This window comes from Pinus tabuliformis, chromosome 2_1, assembly GCF_031772625.1.
Source record: "Pinus tabuliformis cultivar Carrire ecotype Pingquan chromosome 2_1, CPIR1, whole genome shotgun sequence".
NCBI lineage: Eukaryota > Viridiplantae > Streptophyta > Pinopsida > Pinales > Pinaceae > Pinus > Pinus tabuliformis.
The window spans coordinates 564,890,734-564,906,180 of NC_142299.1; positions in this window are offsets into that span (position 1 = coordinate 564,890,734).

The window sequence follows — 15,447 nt, forward strand, 5'->3', positions numbered from 1 at the left end:
GCGACAACTTTTCATGGGAAATTGATGAACTTTATAAATATTCTACGCACGAAGAAGTTTGAGGTTTTTCCCAGAGGTAAAAGTGGGATTTCAATAAAAGAGAGGGTGATTAATGAGTTTTTCACATCCACTTAAAAATAATTAATTTCAAGAAAGATTTTAGTAAAATTAAAAAGAAATAAATTATTTTAATCTTGACAGACATAATGAGTTTTTCTTTTTTAGCGGATTATAAATTATTTTCAACTTATTTTACTTTCGCATTAAATCATTTTTATTTTATTTTTAAATTTTGATAATAAGAAAATTATAATTACTTTATTATGTTCATTTTTATTTTCATTGCAATTGGTATTTTGAAGAATATTTATGATACGCGGAATTATATTATATTAAAATATTATATATTTGTGTATGAAATAATAATATTTTGATAAATAAAAAATTCATTGTTATATGAAATAATGATAACATGAATTATTAATGGAAAAAATTAAATCATTTTTATTTTATTTTTAAATTTTGATAATAAGAAAATTATAATTATTTCATTATGTTCATTTTTATTTTCATTGCAATTCTTATTTTTATTTTCATTGCAATTCTTATTTTGAAGAATATTTAGGATACGCCGAATTATATTATATTAATATCTTATTTTGAAGAATATTTAGGATACGCCGAATTATATTATATTAAAATATTATATATTTGTATATGAAATAATAATATTTTGATAAATAAAAAATTCATTGTTATATCAAATAATGATAATATGAATTATTAATGGAAAAAATATTTTTATAGCAAAAAAAAAACTGTTATAACATCCACAAGACTAAAGATTGCTTATGGAACAGATTGTTTCTTCATTTGGTTGGTGTATTCTGCCCTTTTCCTGTGAAGCCTCACAATAAACGCTCCCAGCTTCTCGACAAACCCCTCACTAAATAGATTATCCCAAGAGTTAGCTATCAAAACATCTGCATACTTTTCCCTCTTGTCTTTGAAGGCCTCGCATTCTAAAATGAAATACTTTTATGTTTCCACTTGTCTATAAGAACAAAAAATACATACTCTTTCCTCTGACACTTCTTTTGGCCTTTCACAACAGAATTGATGAGAATTAGTCCTTAACTAAGCAATAAGAATTTTGACTCTCCAATAAATGTTGGCCTCTATGTACGTTTTTTTTATGATTATGAGTGGGATTAAACACTTCAACATAGTATTTTTTTTCTCTCCCTAACTCCTTATCCCAAGTACGCTTGTGGAACTTATCCATAACAAAAGCTTTAATTTCTTTACTATTTATGGGACATGTGTTCTGTTAGGGTCCTATAATAATAAGATTCATAATTTTGAATTGGCTATGGTTAGTCTTGTAATATTGTACATACTTTTGTTTTTGCAAAATGTTTTCCATATTAAAAATTAAAAATGTAAAGAGGGTATGCCTTAAAAGAATAATCAACGGACAAAAAGAAAGAAAAAATATCAAAAAAATAAAAATATGAACCCCACAAAAAAAAGAGATAAAATAAATCATGAAAGTGTGCAAATTCAAATGCCACTACCTTTTCACTTTACTTTGCAAATAACTGGTCAAATAGTTTAATCTTGACTCATTCATGCTTTAAATTTCATGTTGATAGATAAAGAATAAAGATCTAGCCAAACTGTTTAATCTTGGCAGATCAGTAGTTAGGTAGAAAATAATAATGAGCTCATCCGTTTAATCTGAGCCATTGAAAGTTATAAGGTTAGAATTAGATAGTTTGCTTATCAAAAGAAAATGAAATAAAGGGTCAACAAGCTCAAATGCACCCATTGAAATGAAAAGAAAATGTTAGGATAAATAAAGGGTAGGTAGAAAAAGTTTTGCAAAGTGCACAAGGTTGTTGAGTCAAAAGCACATTCATTATGCTTAATCTTATGTTTCATGTACAGGAGGAATTATGAAAAAGAAAGGATATTCACCAAAGCTTGTTTACTAATTTCCCCTCATTATCCCTTCATTTCTTATAAAAAAACCCTTTCCCTCCATTTTCACCTTTTATCCCTTTGTTTCACACATTTCCCTACACCTTACCCTTCAAAAATCATTCTCCCTTCCCAAAACCCCTTTTCCCTAGTGTGAAACACATTCCCATCACAAATAATACTTTCCCCCCTTATTAATTTCCTTTTCCCCTAAAAACCCCACAAAAACCCTTTATCCTAAGTTTTTTCCTAAAGTCCCGCTTTATAACTCCCCCATGTTAATATTCCCCGACACCCTTTTTAACCCACCAACCCTTGGTGCAGTTAAAAAACCCCGCCATATAACCTATGGTCCCACCTTTATTAACCATTGGCTTATATTAAAAATCCCAACATTATTTTTTAATTAATTATATTTTTTTGTAATTAAACCTCGAGCCCCGCCAACCACTTTCCCGACTCCGTTCGTGTGACTCAACTGCGTGATATCCCTCCGATCTCCCACCCCTAGATCCAACGGCGCATAGCCATATCGCGCGGATTCATTGTCCGATTGTTAACGGCCCAAGAGCACGCAAGATTCGCGGTTTTGGGTGGGCACTATTTTGCTACGTGGTGGCACCAGGTTATATCGCGTGCTCGCGAAAAATATCGCCCGCCATCCAAAAGCGGTGCGATATTGCACAAAACCACCTCCCCGCCTAAACCAAAAACTGCCCACTGTTCATTCAATAAATTTCGTGCCAAAATGTAACTGTTATCAGTTAAAAGGCCGAAAATGCCCCATTTTACTCTTTTCGCTCGTTTTTGTTGTAAAACTTTGTTAAGCCAATTGTGACACCCAGAACCTCTAAGTGACCAATTTAGCCACCTTTTGCCACCTGAAGACACTGCGAACACCAAATTGACGTAGCAAATACCCAGTTCAAGCCTCAGTTCCCTCTGCAGCTACCATAGAAACTCATCTGCGCACCAAATTGCCAATTTCCAAGGATTCTTGGAAAAACCAGAATGGCCTTGTGAATTTGAAAAAAGCACAGTAAATAATGAATGGTTAATTAATTAAATTAATTAAAAACCCCTCCTAAACTGAAGAGAAGCCTACTGTGCACCAAACCCCTTTTTAACAGACTGTAATTACCCTCCCATTGTTCCAGAGCTTCTAAACCTCACTCCTGAAGCCACAGAAAGCATAATTCAATTCAATAAACCCAATTATGGCTTCCCAAACCTCTCTGGATGTAAGACCTCTGCAAACCCCTCACCTGGATATTGACCACCTTGCATTAGTCGATAGAGACTTTCAAATTAAAGACACTGCTTCCCCTGCCTACCTACTAAAACTCCATTGCTGGAGTAAAGACAAGTTTTTGAACCAAAATGATGACATTCACCTATGGGAGTCCAATTTTCCCAAGTACTTGTTCCCAGAAGTACACCCATTCCCATAAATCATCCACTTCTGCCAAGCTTGCTATATTCCCAGTCAAAGAGCCATAGTCACCCCTAACTAGCAAGTTTTATTCACCATTACTGCAAAATCAATTAATCAAATGTTGCAAATCCAGCCAGGCCCCAGTGAGACCCCACTCTCCATTGAAGGTTTATTTGAACTCTACGTAAACCTAGACCTTCCCAAGAAGGCTCAGATTTTTCAAACTTTCATCAGAAACGAGTCTCATACTCCTACAGATAGTCCTCCTTATGCTGCCACCATTTTTTTTAGAAAGGCAAATAAATTATAACCATGCTCTCTTGCATTCTAGGGTACACCACAGATGAACATGTGGATGAGGTTGTCCTGTCTTTCCTTTCTATCTTTTGTTGAGGCAAGCCTCCTGCTATAATTTACAACTATGCTCAGTTCATAGCAGACAGAATCCATGAGCAGTTCATCAGACTACCAAATGAGAGAGTCTTCAAATATTCATCAGTGTTATTTCATATGTTCTTGTACTTTCAGTCAGACAAATTTCCAGTCAACATTCAAAAGTTAGACACCAAAGGCAATCCAAGATCTATCATCTATTGGACACCATTGATCCAAAAATACTCCATTGTTTTTTCCTATAAAGACTTCATTGATTCATTTGTCCATCCAGTTATAAACATGCTAACCAGTAGCTATCAGCCCAGGATCAGTCAAGAGATTAAAAGAGTTTTACAGTTGGAAAAGAACAGTAGAGTGGGAGATTGGTATCTATACCAGCACCACACAAAGATCAAGATATATGGATGCCAACTTGCTCCCTACAAACTGCCCAAATACCTCCCCATGAGGATATTTGCATTAGAATACTTTAGGCAGATTATAAACTATGATGAAGTCAATTTCCTATCAACTAGGAATAAGATCCAGTTCAAAATGAAAAACCAATTGGGCCCCTTTATTTGTAATAATAGGGAAGTTAGACCAGAGGCAGATAAAATTTTGCAACAGATGAATTTCAAGAGCAATTTTATGTGGCAATATGACCCTCATGGAGTCATAAATACACTAAGGCTCAAAGTCAAATTGGGTCCTTTCACACATCATCCCAAGCCAGACATTGAGAGATTTGCCAACCAGTCAGAATGGTTGGAAAACACTTTGATAGATATAGACAGTACTGTAGTAGATGTGGAAAAGAAAATTGATACTAGTTCCTTTCTGCAGGTTCCAACCCTAGAAGAATAGATGAATATTCCTCCTATTTTGCAAACTCCAACCAATGAAGACAGAAATGCAAAAAGAACCAGGGAAGAAGGTTCTAGTTCAGCCATGGAAACCACAGATGACCAATTTGAGATCAGTTACAGGAAGAGGCCCAAGCTTAATCCTATAACTGAACAAGAAGACACCATTGACACAGTGGAAATCATTGACACTGAAACAATGGTTGGAAGGAGCAAAGGCCTAGCAACTTTAGGTGAAACTCAATAGCCTTCTACTTCAAACACTCAACTTATTGAGAAACAACTCAGCATTGAAGTCTCTTCATCCACCAGGCCTGTGGATAAAGAGAAAGATATTAAAGAAAAATACAAGGAAATTAAGTTGAGGAATGAGGCATTGAAGGTTGAGACTTATGCCCAGTACTTCAAGCAAACACTTGCAAATCAAAACAGGTTAATGTCAGCCTTTGAAATTAAGACTGGGAAGATGCAAATGACATTCATGCAGCCTACAATCCAACAACCCAAATCATCAGCTGACTATAGGAAAACTGAATTTGAATTTTTTGCTAGGGATGTTCACCCTATTGACCAAATTGAGTTTCACAAACAAGCAAGTGAGATGATGTATTCCACCGTGACAAATAAAGCTATGACTGTGCACAAACTCCAAGGCTCACTAGATAATATCACAGCATAATACAAGCTAGAAAAGACTTCTTCATAGGCCAAGGACAACATAATCAAGTCACTGGAAGACTTAGTGATTGAGCTTGGGTATAATCCCAATGATGTCAAAGCTGTAGATAAACTAATAAAGAAGAAGAATGAGGATATTGCTGCTTTGAAGAAGCAACTGAAGCTGCCTCATTCAGAGCATCCACAGACAAAGGAAGTCCTTGAAAGCCAAACTCAGCAAGAGGAGATGATGGACCTCATTCTGCAATTGAATGATCAGTTAAAAGAAATGGAGAAGGAGTTGGACAACTTAATACAGCTGAAACAGGCCAGCCTTGAGACAGCCACTGCCACTGCCATTCCAACAGTGACTACAGCAGTTCCATCAACCTTGGCAGCTTCATTGGCCCCCACAACTCCACTGGCTACAACACTTCCAGCTACAACAACATCTACATCAACAACAGGTTCGACAACAGCAGCAGCTCAACCAAGTGATGAGGCAAGCAAATTGGTCAAAGAAATGGAGGACATGTCCATTCAAACCTCTGAGATAAATAGACTCAAAGAACAGTTAAGGAGTCTGGAGGATGAGAAGAAAAATTCCAAATTATGCACAAGGATGAAGTTCAGAAGTCAACCAGGTTGACTGAAAGAATGAAGAGCTTGGAAAAAGAATTGACATTAAAGGAACCACTTGGCCAAGCTAAAGAACAACTATGGGCCAATATCATTGAATTTGTCAATGATATTTGGCCATCTATACAAGTCATCTTTGAATGAAATGACTTAGTCAAAGAGGCTACAGAAGCAATTCAAAGAGTTAAGGCTGAACTTGGAGACATGCCTAAAGAAGCCACCAGATTAATCCACTTCCTTAACTCAAATAACAAATATGAATTGCAGGAGCTGGACATAGCTGACAGGACTGACACCATACTAGAGGTGAAAAAGGTGCTCACCAAGAGGAATTTGATGATGAACCTTGAGGACAAATGCCAAACCATGCAGCTGGCTATAGACAGGTTCATGGTAAAGTTTGATGTTTTAAGGCAAAAAGGTCTACCAAATCCTTTGGTGATAGACAAATTGATGCCACATGAAGACTACAACAAAAGAATCAGAGAGGTGGCAAGAGATCAAGCTAATAATTCCTCTATGAAGGGAATGCCTACAGGAAAGGTTTTGTACCAAATATTTGAGAACCTATTTTACCTCCAGCATGAGGTAAAACACCTTTTTGTGAACAGGCCAACCTTTGCTAAGTACATAGAAGCATATGAAATTTACAGAAATGTAAATATCAAATTATCAGATGCAAACACGTGGGAAAAGTTAAATGACTTATTGTAAAAATGCACAGTAAAAGTAAAAGCAGCACAGTGAAAGAAAAGTGACAGATCAACCAGATGAAAGAGTATCAGTTGAAAGGGTAAAGTAAAAAGAACAGCCAACGTAGAATACCAACAACAAAGGAGAATAAATAGCAAAAGATCAAAGCATAAAGACAGCACAATCAAATAAACAAGGACAACTTACATCAGTTGAATATCTATCTCTATCTTCTTGCAAGAAGATATTTCTTTTTTCCTAAATTAATTCCCAAGACAGTTTGGGATATTTTGTAAACTATTTTTGTATAAATACTTCATAATTCGAAGTATAGAGTGGTGGATTGCTAGACATTTGTAGAGTTGTATTGATCTGAAACCTAAGGGTTCACTGTATCATTTTTTCAAGTCAGCATACTGGACTGAGTAATAAAGAGATTGCATTACAGGATTCATGTTATCTAAATTGAATGAATTAACTGGAAATTTATTTCATAATTTGTTTAATTACACTCTGTCTTGAACAGTTAATTATTTTAATGTTTTCTATAGTGTGAATCTCTGTTTACTACAAAGTACCAGATCTTCGGTGCTCCTCTACTGCGCGCGCGAGCCCCCTGCTGCACCCTGCATACACTACGCCTGCCTGGGCGCAGGCCACCGGCCATGGCCCCCTCGGATCCGCCTCTGGAGGGGGTCGATTCTCAGAAAGCTTTTTCCGAACTGGTGAAATCCCTGCCCCCTCAGCGCCCCAGGCCCGCCTTAACAAGATTTGTCAAGAAGCTAGATGTGCTTCAGGAAGTTCAGCTGCCTCCGGTCTTGCCACGCATGGCGGCCTTGTCTCTCGCTGAAAAAGGACTCATAGGACAATTCACAGGCCTCTGGCCTTCTCCAAGAACTGTACAAAGATGGGTCGAAAGAAACTGGGCCGATAAGATCCAAGGGAAAATCTCCATCAGGTTCTGTGGGAAAGGGTACTTCACTTTCCACTTTGAATCCAAAGAGGATAAGGACTTAATCTTCAGAAACGGGCCCTATTTTATGGACTCCAGGGGCCTCTACCTCAACAAATGGACTCCAGACTTTGATCCTGAACTGGACGTTCCCAGCGCTGTCCCGGTTTGGGTCCGTCTCCCTCATCTCCCCCTCCATTGCTGGGGAGATGAGTCTGTCCGTGCCATCGGGAATGCTGTGGGCAAATACATCGATCGCAGTGAGCCAAAAGATAACATGCAGGCCTGCGCAAGGATCTGTGTCGAAGTGGATCTTGGCAAAGGTCTACCAGAAGCAATAAAACTGAAAGTGGACGAATGGAGCCATATCCAGCAGCTGGATTATGAGCAGATACCTTTTAAATGCAAGGTATGCCACGAATATGGACACTTCGCCAATAGATGCCCTAAACTCGTTGATGCAGAAAGCGGTGACCAAGAGGGCCAATGGGAATCGGTCAAAAAGAAGAAGTCTGCCCCTCCTCCGAAACCCTCCCAGGAATCTGTTCCTCCAGCTCCCTCTACCTCTCGGCCATCTTCATCCTCCCCTCCTTCATCTGTCCACCCCTCTCCTGATCCTCTGATCCCCTCTTCCTCTAACCCCTTCCTTGTCTTATCCTCCCTTGATCCACCCTCTATGGATCCTCCTCAGCCCCCCTGAACCTTTCCGAGCCCTCAGATCCCCCTCCCTTTCTGATCACTTCTTCGCAAGCTTCTCTTGAACCCTCCTTTCCTAGACATACCAGAAGCAGCACTAAAGAACATGGAACTGCCAGCGACACCCATAAGAAACCTGGACCAGGCAGAAAATCAGCAAAGCAACATAGGGACGAGAACGCTCAGAAAGATATAGCCATGGGAACTCAAACCCCAATAGAGTCTTTCATTCAGGGACACCAAGAAAAAGAAACAAACCACAAAGAGCAAGAGAGGCGAGCACCTCTCCGCACGCCAAGTACCCAATGATGAAAATATTGTCTTGGAACAGTAGGGGGTTAGGGCACCCCTCCAAAATCTCCGCCCTCAGAGATTTAATCCACAGTGAAAAGCCAAAAATCTTACTGATTCAGGAAACAAAACAGGATCAGCAAGCAATGAGAAGCATTATAGACCAGCAGAATCAATACAAAGGGTGCGTAAGCGATGCAAGAGGAGCTTCGGGAGGCATAGCCACCCTCTGGGATCACAACAAGTGGAACTGCATCTCAGTAAATCTACAGCAGCATTGGATCAGAACAACGTTCGATAGCAGAACGAATAACCAAACAGTAATCATCTACAACGTGTATGCGCCCAATCATTACAGAGAAAAGGAAACATGCTGGGGCGATCTTCAGGCTAGTATCGATGGTGAGCTAAACACAAATATCATAGTGGCAGGTGATTTCAATCTCATACTGCATGCTAATGAAAAAAGGGGCGGCACCTTTTCTCCAGATCCCTTCAGAGGCCGGCTGGAGGCTATCATTCAAGACCATGATCTAATGGACGTGGCCCCAAAGAATCGTAGGTACACTTGGAGCAACCGCAGACTTGGCTCGGGCAACATTATGGAACGACTGGACAGGTTTCTCATCAACATCTCTTTCCTTTCCTCTTTCTACGTGGGATATGCCACCGTTCTCTCCTCATCTGCCTCTGATCATTATCCCATTACCCTCACGCTGGAATCTCAATGCCCCCTTGGGCCCATTCCGTTTAAATATAGCCCTCTGTGGAATGAGATTCCTGCTGTTAGAGAAATAGTCCAGAGAACGTGGAATCAACATGTAGAAGGGTCGCCAGGTTTCATTTGGGAGACCAAGCAAAGAAAAGTCAAGCAGGCTGTCAAAGAATGGGCAAGAGTTAGCTATAAGGAACCTGAGGAGACCAAAAAGAAAGTTAAGGGTGAACTAGAGAAAATCCAGAGAACGATAGAAGAACAAGGACTCTCCCAGCAGAGTATGGAACAAGAAAGGAACCTCTACTCTCAACTGAGTCATATAAGCAGGGAAGAAGAATCCAAATGGCGGCTAAAATCTAGGCAACTCTGGCTTCAAGGAGGAGATAAAAATACTGCATTTTTTCATAAGCAGGCCACAGCTCGAAAACTCAGGAACAATGTTTGTTCAATCTTGGATAAGGAGGGCAATCAGCAAAACACCCAAGAGGCCATTAGAAACGCTGCCACAGAGTTCTATAGAGATCTGCTCACTGAAACCAAAGGAGAAGAGGATTATGATGATCTTCTTCAACACCTCCCTAAAGGTCTCACCAAGGACATGAATGATAGCCTGAATAAAGAAATCGAAGAGGAGGAAATAAGAAGTGCGATTTGGACTCTGAATCCTGATAAGGCGCCCGGGCCTGACGGATTCCCCATATGTTTCTACAGGGCATTCTGGGGTTTAATAAAAAAGGATCTAATCAAGATGATCAGGTGGATTCAGCAGAAGGGCAAGATAGGTGGTTATACTAATGCAACATTCCTTGCCCTCATCCCTAAAGAAAATCGACCTTCTTCCTTCTCTCGGTTTAGGCCCATATCCCTCTGCAATGCCTCTTATAAAATCTTGTCCAAAATTCTGGCATCTCGACTCAAACCTCTCCTCCCCTCTTTGATTTCTGAAAATCAAGGAGGGTTCTTGCCCAACAGACAAATAACTGACTCTATTCTGCTTGTGCAGGAAGCCATTCACTCGAGTCTATCCAGGAAGGAGAAAGGATTCATCCTCAAACTTGACCTGGCCAACGCATTTGATAGAGTTAGACACTCCTTCCTCTTTGCTGTTTTAAGAAAGATGGGGTTTGAGTCGCCCTTCCTCAGTCTCATTTCTGCTTGCATCTCTGGACCTTGGATTTCCCCTCTCGTCAATGGAAGGCCGGGTGATGCCTTTCAATCTTCTAGGGGTCTCAGACAGGGCTGCCCCCTCTCCCCTTATCTCTTCATTCTCATGGCGGAATCCTTCAGCCAAGCTCTGAACCACAACAGAAGAGTGGGTCTCATTTCAGGCATAAAATTTGGAAATGGAGCTAAGAATATCAACCACTCACAGTTCGCGGACGACACCTTGCTCATTGGAGGAGCCTCCACCACCATAGCACGAAGGTTCAAGTCTCTTCTTGACAGATTTATGGAGTACTCCGGAGGCCTGATCAACCAGCAAAAAAGTTGTATCTATGGATGGAATGCTTCTAATCAGGTCATTCACAACATTGCAAATATCTTTGGAGTTTCCTGTAATCTAGACTGGACTCATTTCTCTTACCTGGGCATGCCAGTGAGCCTAGGTCCATTGAAAGCAGGAACCTGGGACAACATCATTGACAAGATGAAGAGGAAAGTTCAGCAATGGGGTTCAATGTGGCTCAACCCAACAGGCCGACTCATCCTTTTGAAATCAGGTATTTCCTCTCTACCCCTCTATCTCTTTTCTCTCTTCCAAGCTCCTACCTCTTTCCTTCACAAAATGGATGTTGTCCTACGACATTTTCTCTGGCAAGGGGGGAAAAATGACAAGAAGAAATTCAATCTTGTCAGTTGGAAACAAGTCATTCAGACTCAGGAAAGAGGGGGTCTCGGTGTTAGGTCACCCACTTTCGCTAATCTTGCCTTTGGAGGGAAGATAGTTTGGAGGCTCATCATTGGTCCTCCGGCGTGGTGGAAACAGGTCTTGGAAAGCAAATATTTGAACTTCCCCAGGCAGCAGCTCCTAGACTCTGATATCCCCAATAGGGACTCCTCAAAAATTTGGCGACTGTGCAAAAAAGCTATTCCTATGATGACTCAGAATATTTCCAAAGTCCCTAGGGGAGGATCTAGCATAAACATTGGGGCTGATAAAATCTTGGGACAGCAGCCAATAAACAGGCATAACGATGCTATTCCTATTTTGACTTTCCTCAACAACAGAGGGATCTTTTATCTGGATCAAATCTCTATATGGGACCCTTTGTCTCACATTTGGCTTGGATGGACGTTTCCTGCTATCCCTAGTGATATTAATTACAGATTATCCGCACTTCTGTCTCTTCTCCATGGCAAAGCACCCATCAAGAAAAACGAGAAGGACGGCTTCCAATGGGACCCCTCAGGATCGGATTACTCTATTCAAGCAGGACATCAGCATATCAGCTACAACACCCTCCACATGCCATTATGGAATCAATGGAGAATCGTTTGGAAATCTGAGGCACTGCCTAAAAACAAATCCTTTACATAGACCCTTCTTAAAGGGAAAATCTTAATAGCAGAGAACCTGCAGAAGAGGGGTATTAATGGACCATCTCGCTGTCCCAACTGCTGTGGTGCTGAAGAAACCATGCATCATCTTTTTGTCGACTGTACCTATGCTATGGACTGTTGGAAAAACTTAGACCTCGTTGATAAGTTACCATGGACTTCCCAGCAATCAATAGGGGAAGTGATCCTTGCCTGGAAAAAGAGCTGTCCCTGGGGAAATAAGGGAAGCAACCTAGTGAAGAGAGTATGGAATACCCTCCCCTACACCATGCTGTGGAGTATCTGGCTAGCAAGAAACCGGAGAATTTTTAAGGATAAAAATACAGCATCAAGAATTGTCAGCAACAAGGCAAAGAATCTTGCTCTCGAAACCATTTCAGTCAAAACACATAGCAACATCGATGTAACAAAGTACAGCGTTGAGGAAAGAAGCTTCATCAGTTACATCCTGGATAAAAACAACAGCATTCAGAAAGGTGTTGGTACCATCCTATGACCTCCTGTTTCCTCCTAAAACATATCATTTGCCTACTTCTTTCCATCATATATCTCTTAGATCCCTTGAAAATTGATTAGTTAATAGTCCTATAGTTATTAAAATGCATTGAAATTGATTTAGGAGTTTTATGTTAAAGAATTTGGGATTTTTGCTAAAATGGCTACAGGAAGTTCCAACATCCTGTAATCGGTTCATTGTTTGACAGGTGGCATGACAGCTGGGCTAGAACGAAGGGTAGGGATGAAAAGTAGAATGTCCAAGCATGGACGAATACCTATCCTACAGCAGAATCAACCTTCCTACATGCGCGGTCAACAGTGGTCAAAGTATAGCATGTTGGCGACAAAGGCAGCAACAGCAAAGCATTCTAAATTGATTTAGTTTTGTTCCTTTTTGAAATCAGTTTAGGATAGAAACATTTTAAAAATATTGACATGATAAAAGCAGCAATAGCCATATCATGAATGTACATTCGTTTTCGAAATGTAAGGGTTGTAAAAACATATGTAAATACAGTCCTGTGTAATCAATGTATTGGTAATCGTTGTATCGTTTGAAACAGAGTTTGAACTTAATATCAAGAACACAGTTACAGTTACGATCTTTGTCCTGTTGCGTTGATTTGATAATGGGTTGAACCACAGTCCAGTATACCTCTGGAACGCGGACGGGCCCTGCGTTAAACTGGTATACTGTTATTTCCTTTTCATTTGCAACTTAGGGTATTACATGACATGCACAGTAATTAGAATTGGTTATTGATTTCAATCGAATGCGTATGGTTTATGTTTATGAGATCGCTTGAACAGTTCATCACTGGGATCGTGAATCGTATCCTGTAAGGGATTTGATCCTCTGTTGTCCTCTAAAGCAATGTTATGAACTCTGCTTTCATTTCAAAGTATGTTTATAATTTCCAGATGTCTTTAGCTTGCATGAATATTAGTGAATGCTGAGTATTTGTTAAACAAGGGTTTCGTGTATGGTGTCTCTGTAAGGAGATTGAAATCTGGGTTTGAAGTGATACACAGTGTTTTAATTTGATAAATGAATTGAGTGACAGTGTGGTAATTAGGTAGATTAACTGAGTGACCTAGGTGTTTGGGTGATAGGTAACATACCTCAGTCTTCCGTAAAGAAGTCCTGTGACCTACCATCATAACCACTTAGCTAATAATCCTTTATGTCTATATACTTTAGACGCATGCCTCTAAGTTTACGCATCCTGGTTGATAATAAATATAGCCTAGTCTAGCACCCTAGATAGGACACTACATTTTGGCGCCGTTGTCGGGGAGGCGTACTTAAAGGATTTAAAATAAAATAAAATCAATAAACAAAAACAAACAAAAACACAGTTAGAAATCATGTTCATTTATGCCTAGATTTAGAGACAGTCAGGGTAGATTCGTAAAAACCCCCCACCATCTAAAAGATAACCCATCATCATCAGGAGCAGACTCTTTAGGGAATACAACACCAGCTGAGGAAGTCATACAAGCATTAGAAGAAAAACAAAAGTCAGGACAAAGACTTACTCTCATCGAAAGGCAAACTTTATTCACACATAAATCGCAGAAGAAGCACTTTCCTAGATCTTCCACACAAGGAGAAAGTAGCACAGTGACCGAACAATCTTTCTTTAATCTCCTCTATCAAACAAGTGACACTGACACAGAGAGACCTATTAGAATGGCTGAGGAAGGAGCTGGATCAGTACCACATCAAGGACAGGGAGATGAAGAGGAGTCAACTTTTAAGTTTCCTATACATGAACCACAAGAAGATGATGAGATCAAAATGAAAAACATACCCCCATCCGTGCTACCAAACTTTTATGGTATGGCTTCGGAAGATCCAGACTCATTCTTGTTCGAGTTTGACATTGTATGTCGAACATATGGCTATACAGATGATGCCCATAGGCTTAGACTCTTCCCAGCAACATTAAAGGCATCAGCCTTAAGATGGTTCATGAGGCTTGGTGAGCATGCCATAGTTGATTGGGATGGCATGAGGAGAATATTTCTAAGGAAATATCAGCCTTATTGCAGATCCAAAGATTCTAAAGATGATATCTTTAGAATGAGCCAGCAAGAGGATGAAACCTTAGAGGAATATTTAGAACGGTTTGTCTACAACTTACAAAAATCCAAACACCGAACTATGCCTCTTGATCTGATCCGCACAATATTCTTGAAAGGTATCCGAGAGGAATACATGGATGATCTTAACTTGATGGGCAAAGGTGACATTTCTGCCTTACCCTTTGAAGAAATCGCTGAGTTGTGCGAAAAGTATTCAAGGAGCAAAGCTAAAATGGGAAAAAGAACCCTGTCATCCAAAGTCACAAAATCTGCCTCTGCAAGTGTCACAAGGGCTGAAATAGGGAATCTTTTAGAAGAGTTTAAAATAGATCTGTTAAGCACCCTAGGGAACCAAATTGACACTTTAAAAGCTAAGAAGAAACAAGAAGATGAAGATCAGATAATGGCTATCTTCTGCCCAAAATGCCGGAAGAAACATGCATTAAAAGACTGCCCACTAGAAAACATCCAAGTTTGTGCTTTCTGTACAGAACATCATGATATGTTTAACTGTCCTAAAGTTAAGGTTTTGCAGAACTGTAATATGGCAGCCAATGCAGAGATGGAAAACGTGTATTACATGGGCACAAAGAGGCCATGGCAGCCAAGGCCAGCACCTCAAGGTATGTTTCCAAATCAAAATTTGCAATTTCCTATAAATGATCAAATGTATGCACAGAACTCATGGAATGTACCCATGCCATGGCAGCACCAAAACCAACCACAACAACAATGGAGACCATCTCAACAGTACTCTCAATCTTATCGTACATACCCTCAATCATACCCACCGTATTCACAACCATATCAACAATACCAACAACCGTATTCATCACATTCTCAACCATATCAGCAGTATCCTCAGCAAGTTGTTTATCAGCCTCAACCTACTCAACAAGCACTGCCTGCTCCTCCACCAATAAATCCACCACAACTGCAATTTCCAGCTAACTCACAACCTCCCAGACCCACTCAAATTCCTGCTCAAACTGTCCCAAAT